Genomic DNA, 15,318 nt, shown 5'->3' on the forward strand with positions numbered 1-15,318 from the left:
TTATACACACACATCTGTCCGTTTGTCTGTCACCAAGGGAGGCAGGTGAGGCCAAGGCCTGAGAGAGCCGGTGCATCCCTGAAACATATGTTTATACTAAATTTAGGAAGAAAGTGCTGGATTGTATAAATATGACTGTTCAGGAAAGAAAACCCTAATATTTTCAACAGAGAATATTCTTCCGAGCTAAATACTTACTATATGGAAGTTACCAACTGTACAACAAAAATGGTCTTTACGTGCTCTAATTGTAGCCAAGAGGCTGATATTGATGAACTGGAAGAATAAAGACATCTCCTTTAATCAGTGGATTGATATGATAACACCTGCAACCTATGAATGGACTGCTTAAAGATATAGACTCTGCTTGGATAAATACGACAATATTTGGAATGAATTTATGCAGAATGTAGTAGGCTATTAATATTTACATTAGTATTAGGATAATAATATCAAATTTATAAAAGGATGTATGGGATAGGGTATTTTTGTATATATTCGTATAATGTTTCCTTCCCCCTTTACAAAATTGTGTGGAAGAGGGACAGGGATTTGTGCAAATTTCCTAGTTAAAATCCACAGGGTGGAATTCAACAGTGCATTACCCTGTGTAGACCAACCATTAACTACTTACCTTCTCCAGACCACAAAGTGCTTTTAAAAGGACTTTCCTTTAGAAAAAGAGTTATTGTCCCTTGCCTTATTTGGCTATGATTCTGCACTGGTCCCCCAAAATTGGGACATTTCTAGGAACAAATCCTTCTCAAATTTTCCCTGAATGAAATTCTTGGCACCAAAATTTTGAATCCATTTTGGCTGCTCTTATTAAACAGAGAACTCATAGCAGCACGGAGGGCATGCTTCTTTAACACACTAAATCCACTTGTCACCCTTCTGCTATGGTCTGAGGAAGCAAATCTGAAAGCTCAGACATCTATTGTTGGCAAGAAAAGTCTCTTGACATTTTCACTGTAGAACAAGTCCCTTGCTCTTCAGGCACCACTTAAAATCAGCACATTTCTAAGTACCGTAGCTCTTCATTGGTCTTTTTACTGTTTCCAACAGAGAATGCATGAATTCAAGAATCGTATTCAATTATGGATAAGGATACTTAAGTGTTTGGGCTTGACATCTGAATTGACAGACCATGATTTGTGTGATCAGCCAGTGATCCAGAACCAGAAACCATGATTTGCACTAATTATGGTTTGGGGTATGAATTGTCTGAACGTCTGAATTGACAAACCAGTGCCTAACATGGTGATAACAGAATAATCAATGCAAGGAAAGAGTTGAAGCCCAATAAAGTAAAAGAATTGGTAAGGGAACATCTAGCTACTTTAAATGAATTCAATCTCCAGGGCCTGATGAACTGCACCTGAAGGTACTAAAAGAGCTTGCAGATTCAATCTCAGAGCCTCTGTCTATAATCGAGAACTCTTGGAGAACAAGTGAGGCCCCTGAAGACTGAAAGTGGGCAAATGTTGTCCACATCTTCAGAAGGATGGGGGTTGGAGTGGGGAGAAGACCCAGATAACTACAGACCATTGAGCTTGACATCAGTACCAGGAAAGGACCTATAATAGATAATTTAGTTGGTCTGTGGGCACTTAGAAAAGGATGCTTTGATTACGAAGACTCAGCATGGGTTTCTCAAAAGCAAGTAATGCCAGACAAATAAAATTTTTTTTTGATAGAGTTACAAGCATGGTGGATCCAGGGGATGCTGTGGACATAGCGCATATTGATTTTAGCAAGACTTTTGACAAAGTCCCCTGTGATATTCTTGCAGAGAAGCTGGTAAAATGTGGACTAGACAAGGTAACTGTTAGGTGGATTTGTAGCTGGTCAATTGACCAAACCCAAAGAATATTCAGTAATGGTTCCTCATCATCTGGGAGGAAAGTGACAAGTAGGGTGTTGTAGGGTTCTTTTCTGAGCCTCATTCAATTTTTAGATGACACCAGACTGGTAGGGGCTGCTAATGCTGTTGAAGACAGAATTGGGATTCAAGATGACCAAACTGATTTGAGAACTGTGTCAAAACAAAGAAAATGAATTTCAACAGGGACAAATGTAAGGTTCTACACTTAAGCAGGAATAGCCAGCTGTACAAATATAGAAGCAAAAAAAAAAAAGAAGAAGAAAAAGCTAATGGTATTCTAGGCTACATCAACAGAAGTATAGTGTCCTGATCAAGGAAAGTAATATTTCCATCCCATTCTGCTTTGGTCAGACCACACCAGGTATACTATGTCCAGTTCTGGAGGCCACAATTTAAGAAGGATATTGACAAGCTGGAACATGTGCAGAAGAGGGTGACCATGATGATAAAGGGTCTGAAAACCAAGCCTTATGAGATATGGTTAAGGGAGGTGAGTATGTTTAGCCTGCTAAACAGGAAATTCTGAGTAAACATTCTGATGGCAACAGCTATTCTCCAGAAGCCCCAGGATGCTTTTGTAAGATCTGGGGATGTTTGAGTTCCCACAAGACCTTTTGGGAGCACCCCAGACCTGGCAAGAAGAGAGAGCCTTGCTTGGAAAGCAATGCAGGGAGCTTAAAAGCGCCCTTTGTGCTGGGAAAATCCAGTGCAAAAAGAGCTTTTAAGCTTTCTGCCTTGCTTCCTGAGCAAGGACTCTCATTGTGCCAGCTCCGTATTTAACTTGCGGGATTTCAGCCAGCTGGCCTTCAAGCACATGTAGTTGAAACTGTGCAAGTTAAAGGCACAAAAGGCCTGATCATACTACTGTATACCAGACCCTCCAAGTGTCTCTATTTTCCAGGATAGTCCCTGATTTAGAGAAGCTGTCCCGGTTTCTGATTTGATCCTGGAATGTCCCACTTTTCCTTCAGATGTCCCTATTTTCATCAAAGAAATGTTGGAGGGTATGGAGTTATACAACTCCCAAGCTCCCAGGCAATCCTGTATGGGGAAGGTTTTTTTTTTAATGTTTAATTCTTTGTTATGTTTTTATATATATTAGAAGCTGCCCAGAGTGTCTGGGGCAACCCAGTAAGATGTGTGGAGTATAAATAGTAAAATTATCATTATGGAATGGGACATCCCTATTTTCATCAGAGAATGTTGGGGGGTATGCTGTGTATACTATAAAGTGTGTGGTGATGGATACTGTCTGTTTTGATGGGGAAGGGTGCCAGTCCACTCTCTAAAAAGAGAAAGATGTCTCTGAGTGGAAGCCTAGCATCTTTCTCAGAGACGCACCAACCAGTGGCATCTGCCCTGTCACTCAGCAAATGGAGCTGCTGTACCATGTGGAAGGAAAAGCTGGAATGTGTACAAAGGGCTCTGGGTGCGAGCAGGAGAAAATCCAATATTGTAGAATTCATATCAGAAAAAATTCATCTTGTTTTCTCTCTGCCTTGCATTGCCGGTAGATCTGAGAGCAGCTGTATTGATAGAACCTGGTGATGGTTTGTTGTCGAGCCTTGTAGCATGATATTAAATTTTCAGCTTTATTGCTAAAGTCAGCAGTTCCTCAAGCCGGTAAGGAGGGAGACAGAATGAAGCAGGAGAGAGACAGAGAAGCGGGCGTTTCATGGTTGGGATGGACATTGCTCAATGTGTCAGATGTTCATTGAGGACGAAAGACCAGAAATAGACTAGCAACATTAAACAAGAGCTGAATAACAAACAAACAAAGAAACAAAGCCTCCTATTCTTCTGCCTCTCTCCTCCCACCCTCAATATACTGCATTGCACACCTGGGGGCAGGGATGAGCACGAGTCGATTGCTACAGAGCATAGGAACCTGCCTTAAATTGCCAGAGCATTGGTCCGTCTGGCTCGATTCTGTCTACACAGATTAGTAGGAGCTCTCCAGGATTTCAGGCAGGAGAGTTTGCCCAACTTACCTTTGAAAAAGTAAGTGGTATCTCAAATTGAATGAATGAATGAAACTATTTGGAGGTGCCAAGGATTGAACTTGGGGCGTTCTGTATACAAGCTTCTTTTTAAAATACCTGTAGCAAAATCGAGTTTGCAACCTCCCAAGACACTTTTCTTCTTTCTGCATTTCTCTCCCAAAAGCCACCTGGCCAGTCTTTTGTGTGGATCAGGTCAAGTTGCCCTTGAACTGTCCTTCTGAGGCAGCACTAGGAAACCGACATGGTTATCTTGTGAGCCCAGTATATTGCATTCTTACATCTGCTAAGAATATTGGATCTCTCCCCCCCTTGAGTGTTCCACGCTGATGACAGTGTAATCATGTAAAGCATTTCCTTGGAGGTCACAGCGAGCGCTCTGATTGGTCGAAATGGAATACAATCCTTATTGCAATTTAGCACTGATATTAAGCAGGTTGATAAAACCACAGCTTTCGCTGGATTGTTTTAAAAAATATTTTTTTTTCCTTCAAGAAAGCATTCAATCCCTCTAAAATAAATAAATAAATGCAATTTTCCTAGATTGAATCGCAATAATATTTCATTCCTGCTGCCTGCCCTAAAAAAGAAAAAAAAAAGAAATAAATGGATTTTCCTTCCCTCGCTCAGTTGGTGATTTGTTTTGCATTAATGCCTTTCATAACTCATACATTGCACCATTAAAAATTAATGCTCAACGCTGACATAAACAAATGAAATTTGTATTATTAATGTTTTACATAGGTAAGACTTTGTAATAACAGATTCATCACAACAGACTGTTTTAATTAAAAGACTCACTTCTTCCCTAAACTGATTCCAGAGGTAAACTGTGGGTGATAGTGAAAATGACAGATGACTGAAAGGCGATTAGTACATCTGTCACCATTAAAAAATCAACCAAGAAGCTAAAGAGATTCCATTCTATCAAAAGGGTTTGGATTGGTGAAATGTGCAGCACTGGTGACCCTTTCCAGAGCCTCCCCCCCCCCCCACTCCCACTTTCATTAAAAGCAAGGTTTTCTTGATTAGGATGCGTTCAAAAATCCCATTGAAGCAAAAGGGGAGACTGAAAGGGGCGGAGCAAATGGAGATCAGTTATGGTGGAGGGAGGGAAGATCTAAAGAACCCTTTTCCATCTGCATGAATGGGACTGGAGAATGGAGCCTTCTCCAAGGTTTATGATCCGAGTCCATCAGCTTGAGAAAGGACAGAGAGGCCAGATGTTTTGAATTGCTTTGTTTATCTTATTGGCTTTTCTTAGCTATTGTGGGATGAATGAAAATGAAATGAAATGAATGAATGTCAAGCGTAAGCATCTATAAAGCTAGACATTATGCACAGATTTCACCACATTTGGAAGTCAGGTTGGGGAAAACATAAAACATTTATCTTCATGTATCAATAATAATTATTGCTTCTCCCAGGGATTGTGAATGCGACAACCCAGAATTGTATCCTCTTTTTGTTTGTTTTTGTGTGTGTCCATTTAATTTTAATGCGATTGTATTGTTTCTGCTTTATTTCAATGTTACTGATCATCTTTTCGATTAAATACATAAAAAGATATATAAAAAGTATCCTCTGAAGAAATAAGAACCCTACTGCATTTATTTATTTGGACAATTTATTTCTGTACCTCTATTAATGCTGGCCAGCCAGATGCCTCTGGGAAGCCCAGGGGAGGGGCACTAAGGGCTCATCCACACTTTCACTTGATCTGTAGTTTGGTCGTATTGTGTACTGATTAATTCCCCTGGGTCTGAGAGCTTTTCTCATTGTTCCATTGCTGTGCTTTATGAAAACCCATTCTACCCGCTGAACTTAAGCTTGGTTAAGAAAAATCTCTTTTTGAATTTTCTGTACATCTGATAGGATCCAATTCAGCAGGTAAGATCGGATTTTTGCAAGGCATAGCCTCAGAATGACAAGAAAAGATCTCAGCCTTGGACTGGGTTGGGATTAATTGGTACACAATACAGTGAGAATACAGGTTGAGTGGAAGTGTGGGTGAAGAAGAAGAGTTTGGATTTGATATCCTGCTTTATCACTACCCGAAGGAGTCTCAAAGCAGCTAACATTCTCCTTTCCCATCCTCCCCCACAACAAACACTCTGTGAGGTGAAAGAGGCTGAGAGACTTCAGAGAAGTGTGACTGGCCCAAGGTCACCCAGCAGCTGCATGTGGAGGAGCGGAGACGCGAACCTGGTTCACCAGATTACGTGTCTACCGCTCTTAACACCACACTGGCTCTCTGGTGAGCCTGAGTGCCCCTTCCCCGGGTTTCCCAGGGGCATCTGGCTGGCCACTATGAATAAAGATACAGAAATAAGTTGTCCAAATAAATCCAGCAGAGCTCTCAGATAAGCTCTATGGTACAGAGCAAAGTGATATTAAATTTCAGCCTACATCCAATTCATATAAGGCAGAGGCAGGAAACCTCAGGCTCAAAGGCCGGGCAAGATCTTCCAAGTCTATCTGGCCCTTATTACTCCAAACCCCACCCTCATCCACACTCCCTACTGATCCTCATTTGCACCCTCCTTGAATTTTTCCACCTGCCTGGAATGCGTCATTGAACTCTGATAATTGTTTCTTGCTTGCCCTGATGGAGGATGGAGAGGGGTATGTGAGTGTTTGTAGAAATCAGCCTGCTGCATAAAGGGAGGAAATTTGCATTCATTGCTCTACCTACTTTTACGTCTGGTCCCACCAGACATGTGGCCCTCAGAAGGTTGCCCAGAAGTGTTGGAAAATTCCATTCCACCTTTAGTTGCAGACATGGAACTGTTGCATGTCACATGTCTGTTTACATACCAGCACAGCTTGCTGGGAACTTCTGTTGTGTGTATAGCTTTTGCTTTACTCTGTCTCTCTGAGGAGAAGAAAGGGAGACGACATGTTTTCTCTGTCCTGATTTATGCTTAATAAATCTTTAGCTGCTAGTATGTTTCCACAAGCCTCACGCCTGTTCTGTTTGCGCAGTATGCTCTGCTAATATAGCGTGCTCAGGTATTTGAAGTTGAGTCACTGATTTACATCGCATCAGAGTTTGGGGGATCGTCATGGCTGGAAGGGCATGATCCAGCTGGGGGCTAGCCAGCTGGCATCTCGACCCCCAAAGGATACGGACAATTCGGCCCTCAAGCTGGAAGAGGCTTCCCACCCTTCATATAAAGGAGATAAAATGAACAGCTCTGAAATGGGGAAGGCTGGCCAATTTAGACATCATCTCCATCATTGTGGGAAGCCTTTTTCGTCCAGATCCCAAACAAATAGAAAGCTTTATGGGGAAATAGGCCAAACGCAGATTCTAAGCCCTCAGCTGTACTTTTGCGCAGAGCTGTTGAGGGCAAGAGTCTGGATGCTGCTGAGGGTGATGGACACACCAAAGGCAGTTGGCTATGGCACATAGGAGGTCATTGGCAAGTCAGACGCTTCGTGCTTGAGGCAAGAGATAGAGATTGAAAAACCCAGAGCAAAGTGGATATCATCCAGAGCTGTTGGTATGCCAAGTTTCCCGCTAACCCTCCTTTGACTTTTGTATATCATGGCTTCCATTCAAGCTCCAGATAGGATTGTCAGAAATGATGCCTTCAGAAGCTGTCAATTGTGCAGTGCTGATGCTGTCAAGAGAGCAGCTGACAGGAAGGAAATGAGATGTAGGAACTGAAGAAACGAGACGCCAACTCCCCACATCATCATCCATTATTTGCAGAGCCTGACCAATGCGGCTTTACACATTTGTAAATTTCATTGCACCAGAGTCTGTGAATTGGCTGCAAAGCCCTTCTGATGCCAGAAAGGCAACCAGGGTGGGGGGAGAGAACCACGTCCCCAGACAAATGGGATCAATAATTTAAGAACTACTCAGCCAAGCAAGATACATTATTGCTGCATAGCCCAAATGCTGATTCCATTGGCATTTACTTTCACAACGGATAAAGCTTGCTGTGATCACTCACTGAATCACCTTTCCAATGCTTATTGCTGTTGTTATTTAGATTTCTAACCTGCCCTCCTGCGTAGAACCAAGCAGTGCAAATGTCCTGGAAGGCCTTCTTAGTAGTGCAAACTACCCAAGGACTAGCGTATTTTTCGCTCCATAAGGCGCACCTGACCACAGGGCGCACCTAGTTTTTAGAGGGGGAATTCAAGAAAAAAAATATTATTTCAAGGGAGCGCTGAGCAGAGTCTGTATGCATCCCAGGCTCTGCTCAACGCTCCCTTTCATGAGCCACGTGGAGTGTGTGTGTGGCTCTTGGGGGCTTTTTGCGCCACTAAATCAATCAATCAAATGTTTATTCGGCTTTACGCCCATATTGGAACACAACACACAGAACAAAACAAATCAAATAAAACAGCGGACTCGTACAGATCACACATAGTATAACACCGTTCACAACACACAAGGACATATATTAGCCATTATAAGAAAAGTTTAAAATAAAAGTTAAAATTTTTAAGCACTACACTAAAATCAATATCTAATGTCATTATAAAAGTTCATATAGCTATCAATAATCAGCTAACATTCCATTCCGTCTCTTATACGAGAGGACGGCTGTTAGGAATTTAGCTACCTGTAGGGTAATATAAGGATCCACATCTTGAAGTACCCAGGCAAGCTGTAGGTCTACTAGTTTGCCAGCCATAGGCTGGATTATGGAGTTTAGTATACTAGCACGGGCTGAGCTGTATAAAGGGCAGATAAACATAACATGATGAAGAGATTCAGGTGTTTTTATTTCACAAGCACACATTGAAGGGACTTGGCCCTTGGAAAATCTGTCTCTCAGCACGTTTGTTGGAAAGACATTGAACCTAGCTCTAATGAAGGCATAACAGTGATATTGCGCGACTAAAGCAGAAGCTAAAACAGCTAGAGGGAGCGCTGCGCAGTGCTCTCTCTAGCTGTTCTGGCTTTTGGGGTAGCCCGCGAAGCCTCTGCAGGGCAACAGGGAGCCTTCATTCCGCTGCCCAGTGGAGGCTTTGTGGGCTACCCCAGAGCTGCTCAGGAGCTTGTCGGGGCTGGTGGGGAAAGCCCAGGTCCCCCCCCCCCAGCCCCAAAGAGCAGCTCAGGGAGCAGCGGACAGGCTGCTTCATGGGGCTGGACATTAAGCGGGAAGAAGGAGAAGCTGGGAGACAAAGCCCATGCCATGCATCCAAAGGAATCCAACCCCATCACACTTCTCCCTTATCCCAGGAAAATGCAGCCAGGAGGTCCCTCAAAGTCAGAGTTTCTTCTTGTCCACACTCAATGCCTCTCTCTCCTTTCTGTCTACCACTCTTCTCCTAAACAGCCCTGGATCTCTTTGGACTATCTGACCCACAGTGATCTGGGGCTGTCTAAATTTGAGTGATGCCTGGATTCACACCCACAGCCCCACAAAATGGCCTGGTTTTGTTCAGGACTTGAGTGCATAGCCCTAGAAGGCATAAAAGCACACACACACACACACACACACACAGCTTCAGAGAAATGGTTAGTACAGTGGCACCTCGGGTTAAGAACTTAATTCGTTCTTAACCTGAAACTGTTCTTAACCTGAAGCATCACTTTAGCTAATGGGGCCTCCCATTGCCACTTCATCCTAAAGCAAAGTTCTTAACCCGAGGTGCTATTTCTGGGTTAGCGGAGTCTGTAACCTGAAGCGTCTGTAACCCGAGGTACCACTGTACAACAGTCTCCCCTCTGCCCCCACAAGTACAATGGAAAATCAAAATGGTATTATCCACAGTCTGTCACAGGTGTGAAATTTCCCTTTAGTATTTTGGGACTGCCTAAGCATAAAAAGAATTTAGGGACAGGTTATATGAAGGCCAATCTGTAGATAATATGAGGCTGTTGCAAGACTTTAAATTCTCTCAGTCGTATTGTCTTTTTCAAAAGGGACATCAAAGGTGTAGATAGCGTTAAAAAAATGACATTCTTCCTCTTGCCTAGAACTTTTCTCCAATTAGCCTTACATATTATTCCTTCTGCCTTGTTGGATGGCAAGTGCAAACAAGTTGTCTCCCAAAGGAGTTGTAGCTGTAACCTGAATCAGGTGGAGAACATAATTATGTATTGAGGGAGGAAACTCTTGAGAAACACTATGTCTAGATTAACAATTTTTCTGCTCAAAGAATCATCTGATCTTTACTGGACCTCCCCCATTTTGGGCCCTCTAGAACAGCACTATACACTTAGAGGTGGGGCAGAAATTCTATCTTGCTTTTGTTTCAATGAATATGTGCTGATTGGCACCAACTAATACATGAACCTGAACACAATTATCCTTATATTCACACCACCAAATTTTTACCTTGTAGTTCTCTGTGTAGAGGCGAAACGGCATATTAGGGGGAAGTCTGCATAAAATGCATATATTCATGAAAATAACATACAAAAACGCATTATGTTAGGGAAAATGCCTTGCAAAAGTACTATGACAGTCAATATTGATTACAAACACATTTATTAGGAGAAATTCATACTGAAATGTTCACAGATTTTCATTAGGTACATCACAAATTGCTGCAGAAATGTGAACTTAAGACTGGGAAGATGAGAAACTGACAGATTCATCAATGTATGTTTTTGCTCCAAATAAACCCAAAGCAAAATAAATTGAAAAGATCAAGACAGTCAGTGTGAGAGACTATTAAGCAAATCATTTGTTTGAAATAATAATAATTTTAATTGCAATTTGTAATTTAAAATTTCTCTGGAATTTACCTGGATGTTGTCAAGGCTAGTAGCTAGCAACTTAGCACAATGAATTTGTTCTTGATGCTAGTGATGATATTGACCACTTTTCACTGAAAGGTCCCAAAGTGTTTCAGAACAAAACAAAGCAATACAAACATTAATCTAACGAATAAAATAAAGCACTAGACTAATTAGATCTCCCAAGGCCTTGGAAATCATCAGTGACACTGCCATCCCCTTATGATCGCCAACTTTATTGGTCACTTTTGGAAACCAGAGACAATGTCAGTTGACACCACATATTTAGCACAACTCTCCCAGATGTAGCACCTGCCACAATTGCCCTATGCCACAATTACATCAATTTCACAACGATCTTAGAAACATTTACATCCACCCATTGTTAAGATCACAGAAGGAAAGGTCATCTCTTTCAAATAACTGTTTTTTATTGTAGAGAAGTGTATATCCTTTAGAACGTCCAAATTTCTTAATAAGGCTCTACAAATTCATGTAACAAAACTTAAAGGGGTGTGGGAAATGATTTATCCTCTAAAGGTCATGAAGTAGAAATGTAAACCACTATTGGTAGCAGTATTCTTATTATTATCATGTTTATGTGTTAATGGCTTTCTATTGACTAAGTCCAGTGCTTTTTTCTGGGGGGTACGCAGGGGTACGCATATCCCTAAACATTTTGTGTTGCCCTGACTGACTGACATGGCGGCTGTCTCCGCAGTAGCAGCGTGGACTGGAGCTCCGTCATTCTCCCTGCCGGCGCTCAGGGAGGGGAGTCTGGGGGCAGCCGCGGTGGAGGTGACGGCGCTCCTCCTCTTGCCAGGCTAGAGCCAACCAGTGAGCCCTTGCCCCTCCTCGCTCAAGCTGACCCCACTGTCGCCATTGCCTGGGGCCTTCCCAAGGGCATGTTCAGTGATGTGTAAACAAGTCCATGGAGAGAGATGCTCTATCAAATATCCAGGTCTTAAGTCACTTATGACTTTATATTCTAACAGTAGCTCCTTAAATCTGGCTCTCCAGATGTTGGTGGATGATGACTCCTGTCATCACTGCCTTAAACAGAACCCAATAATGTGTAGCCAGCCAGTGCAGATCACCAAAAATAAGTGTAATATGGCTCCCTATTGAAGCATTTTCTACAACTCTAGCAAAAAAGGGACGCGGGTGGCGCTGTGGTTTAAACCACAGAGCCTAGGACTTGCCAATCAGAAGGTTGGCGGTTCGAATCCCCGCAATGGGGTGAGCTCCCGTTGCTCAGTCCCTGCTCCTGCCAACCTAGCAGTTCGAAAGCACGTCAAAGTGCAAATAGATAAATAGGTACTGCTCCGGCGGGAAGGTAAACAGTGTTTCTGTGTGGTGCTCTGGTTCGCCAGAAGCGGCTTAGTCATGCTGGCCACATGACCTGGAAGCTGTACGCCGACTCCCTCGGCCAATAAAGCTAGATGAGTGCCGCAACCCCAAAGTCAGCCACGACTGGACCTAATGGTCAGGGGTCCCTTTACCTTTGCAACTCTAGCAACACCACCCAACACTAAACACAGTTATTAGACTGTCTCCAAGTGAAGCCCCACATGAAGGGCATTACGGTAGTACAGATGGGAGTTTACTAGAGCATGCAAAGCTACAGCCAGGCAATCTCAGTCTAGAACTGGCTGTAGTTATCAGCCAGACCTGAAATAGGAAGTCAATTCCACAGGCATCTCCTAGGTCTCCAGTGACAATGATGCATCTAATAACTCACACAGCCTACGTAGCTGCTCTTTCAGGGAATATATCTCTTTCCAGAATAGGACAGCCACATCATTCCTGGACATAAGAAACACCCACTGACAGCTCATCTATGCTTTCAGGAGCATAGCTGTCAACCTTTCCCTTTTTCAAAGGGAAATTCTCTTATTCTGAATAGGATTCCTCGCAAGAAAAGGGAAAAGTTGACAGCTATGGTCAAGGAGTCACCTTCAATGTATTAGCCCATTACCACCATCAGATTTCAGTTCAGTTCAGACATGACTACCAAGCCCCAAATATTCTGATGGTTGTGCCCAGTGGGTTCATAAAAATGTTATAAGACATTGGGGACAGACCTGGACCTTGCAGGATCCCACAACTGATGTTGAAACTCACACCCCTAGGGGGAGAGAGTTTAAGCTGGGCACAGACATAAAATAGTCTGACCCATACATTAAGTGTTCTTATTTGGGACAAAACACGTGTGGAAAGTATACAGGCAGATTTATGCAGGACATGCAAACTCACTGTTCACTTGCACAAATGTTTCATTACTGAGTTAGCAATTTGGCAAAAAAATGGCATCAGTGCATCCAGTTTGAAAAACAACAACAAATGATTTCCTTTAGGACTGAAGTTGAGCTGCTTTAAGCTGTTTTCCTCTCTGCCCCACTCTGAAGTTATCAGCACTGCTACCTTTCAGTTAGGACTTGAGGGGGAAGCGGTTTGCAGCATGATGGGAGTTATTCGCAGTGAGCAGCACTGCTATCTTTCAGCGAAGAAAGGCTGGAGAAATGTGGAGTTTAGCTTGATGGGAGTTGCAGTGTTTGTAAAGGGCAGCACTGAAGCAAACAGAAACTGTCTCAATGATTTGGCAAGCCCCCCGTTGAGTGTTCATTTTCCTAATGTCACATCAATAATTGATCCAGCTCAAAACAAAGAATTATTAGCTGCAGAAGCAGCTTCCACCAGCGACGACCAGATCTCTGCCAAGCGACTCCCAAATGGATGGCGTCTTAAGAAGAGAGGAGTGCAGACAGATTCTCCCTTCGTTTCTTTCTGGGGTAGCTCTGTCAATCACCTCTCATTTCTCCTTCACTCTCCCTTTGCCCCTGGCAACAAGATGTCTATTTGACAGCAGGAAGTGAGGATATGGTACACTGAATAAAAAGAAATATAGACTCCATCTTACAACTAAAATGGCTGAACAGAGTCCCCTCCCTGTTCTAAGGGGGGGGGGGGAGAGACACTCACTGTAGAAAATGCTCTGCATTACACAGTCAGCTGCAATAAAATGTTGCAGTTTGGAGTGCTTCTGTTGCATAAACTAGCGACTGCATTCCATTCACACACGCACACACCAATTAAAACAGAAAACAGAAACGGAACAGACTCAAGTCTGCACAGCAATCAGGATCAGAGTTCAAAACAAAAGGCGTGAGGAAAGAAATGAGAGGAGCACTACAGCTAAGGTAGACTGGTTGCTTGAGCAAGGCTCAGCTGGAAAGGGAATCCTTTACACTCCTGCCTGCCCAGGGGGCGCCAAGTCACAGCTGGACTTGGCGCCCCCTGGGCAGGCAGGAGTGTAAAGGAAGGGAAGGCTGCAGAGTGTAAAGGAAGGGAAGGGAAGGCTGCAGTTTTATAGCTCACCACTAAGGGCAGCATTTCTTGACTCTGGATCACCTTCAAAAAAACAATGCTTTTTAAAGGAATGTGGCGCTGTGGGTTAAAGCCTCAGCACCTAGGACTTGCCGATCGAAAGGTCGGCGGTTCGAATCCCCGTGGCAGGGTGCGCTCCCGTTGTTCGGTCCCAGCGCCTGCCAACCTAGCAGTTCGAAAGCACCTTCGGGTGCAAGTAGATAAATAGGGACCTCTTACCAGCGGGAAGGTAAACGGCATTCCGTGTGCTGCGCTGGCTCGCCAGATGCAGCTTGTCACGCTGGCCATGTGACCCGGAAGTGTCTTCGGACAGCGCTGGCCCCCGGCCTCTTAAGTGAGATGGGCGCACAACCCTAGAGTCTGACAAGACTGGCCCGAACGGTCAGGGGTACCTTTACCTTTACCTAGGCAGCAGCCTTATCAGACCATTGGTCCATCTAGTTCGCTATGGAAGATATCTGGAGTCCAACAACATTTGGGGGCGGGGCACAAAGTTAGTTACACTTAGTCTAGAAGTGTAACTAATTTGGTGCTCCCCCCTATGTTATTGGACTGCAATTCTTCCTGAACATTGTCCATACTGGCTGGAGCTGATGAGAACTGGAGTCCACAGCATCTGGTGGGCACCCATTTGCTACCCCTGTTCTAGAATGACTGGCAGAGGTTCTTCAGGACTTCACACAGGTGCATTCCCAGCCCTACCTGCAGATGCTAATGGTTGAACCCGGGACATTCTGCATGCAGAACAGATGTTTTTTTGCCACTGTGCTAAAGTCCTACAGTGAAGGCATCTCCCATGTTCGGCTGTGAGTGCAAAATCATGAGGTAGCCTGATACTCAAGGATGTATGAGTGAAACTCACAGCAAAAATAAGAAGAACGAAGGCAAAATATTAACGATGTATTGAAACATTGTCATTTAGCTCTGTGCTGGTAAAAAGCAGAGCAGCTGTTTTGGAAGATTAATTCTGAATGCTCACAAGAGCTTTTCTTCAGATGAATGGGAGAATGAGGCATTCTTACCAGGGTTTGTTTCCTTTGGTGGCTTTCTGTTCCATTTTCAAAGAAACAACCAGCTGGTATAAAAGGACTCTCCTACTCCCTTGTTCCACAACAAAAATCTTTCTTTCTGATAAACTCTCTAGCTGACTGTTGGGAATCTCCATTTTCAAAAAGTGCACACTTTTGCAACACCAAATATCCCATGAAGAGCCAAACCCCAATGAAAGCGATGCATTCACAGTCTCTGGATAGGTACTTATACCTTTCTGAGGCAAAATTTCTTCTGCTTTATTTAAAGGTCTCAGGATTCATCGTGCAGGGGAAAATTTCCCA

At 43.4% G+C, this 15,318-nt stretch overlaps 1 long non-coding RNA gene across 2 annotated transcripts; it reads left to right on the forward strand.

Moving 5' to 3' along the window:
• The first annotated feature begins 625 nt into the window (after window positions 1-625).
• LOC310669174 lies at window positions 626-4,391 on the forward strand. 2 transcript variants are annotated; one of them, XR_014507059.1, is made up of 3 exons: window positions 626-1,319; window positions 2,237-2,375; window positions 4,052-4,391. It is a non-coding gene; the product is annotated as an uncharacterized lncRNA (long non-coding RNA). The 2 variants fall into 2 exon arrangements; XR_014507060.1 differs by lacking the exon at window positions 626-1,319 and adding an exon at window positions 1,575-2,076.
• Window positions 4,392-15,318: the final 10,927 nt, after the last annotated feature.

The sequence above is a fragment of the Podarcis tiliguerta genome, assembly GCF_965153285.1.
Source record: "Podarcis tiliguerta genome assembly, chromosome: Z".
In the NCBI taxonomy this organism is placed as follows: Eukaryota; Metazoa; Chordata; class Lepidosauria; order Squamata; family Lacertidae; genus Podarcis; species Podarcis tiliguerta.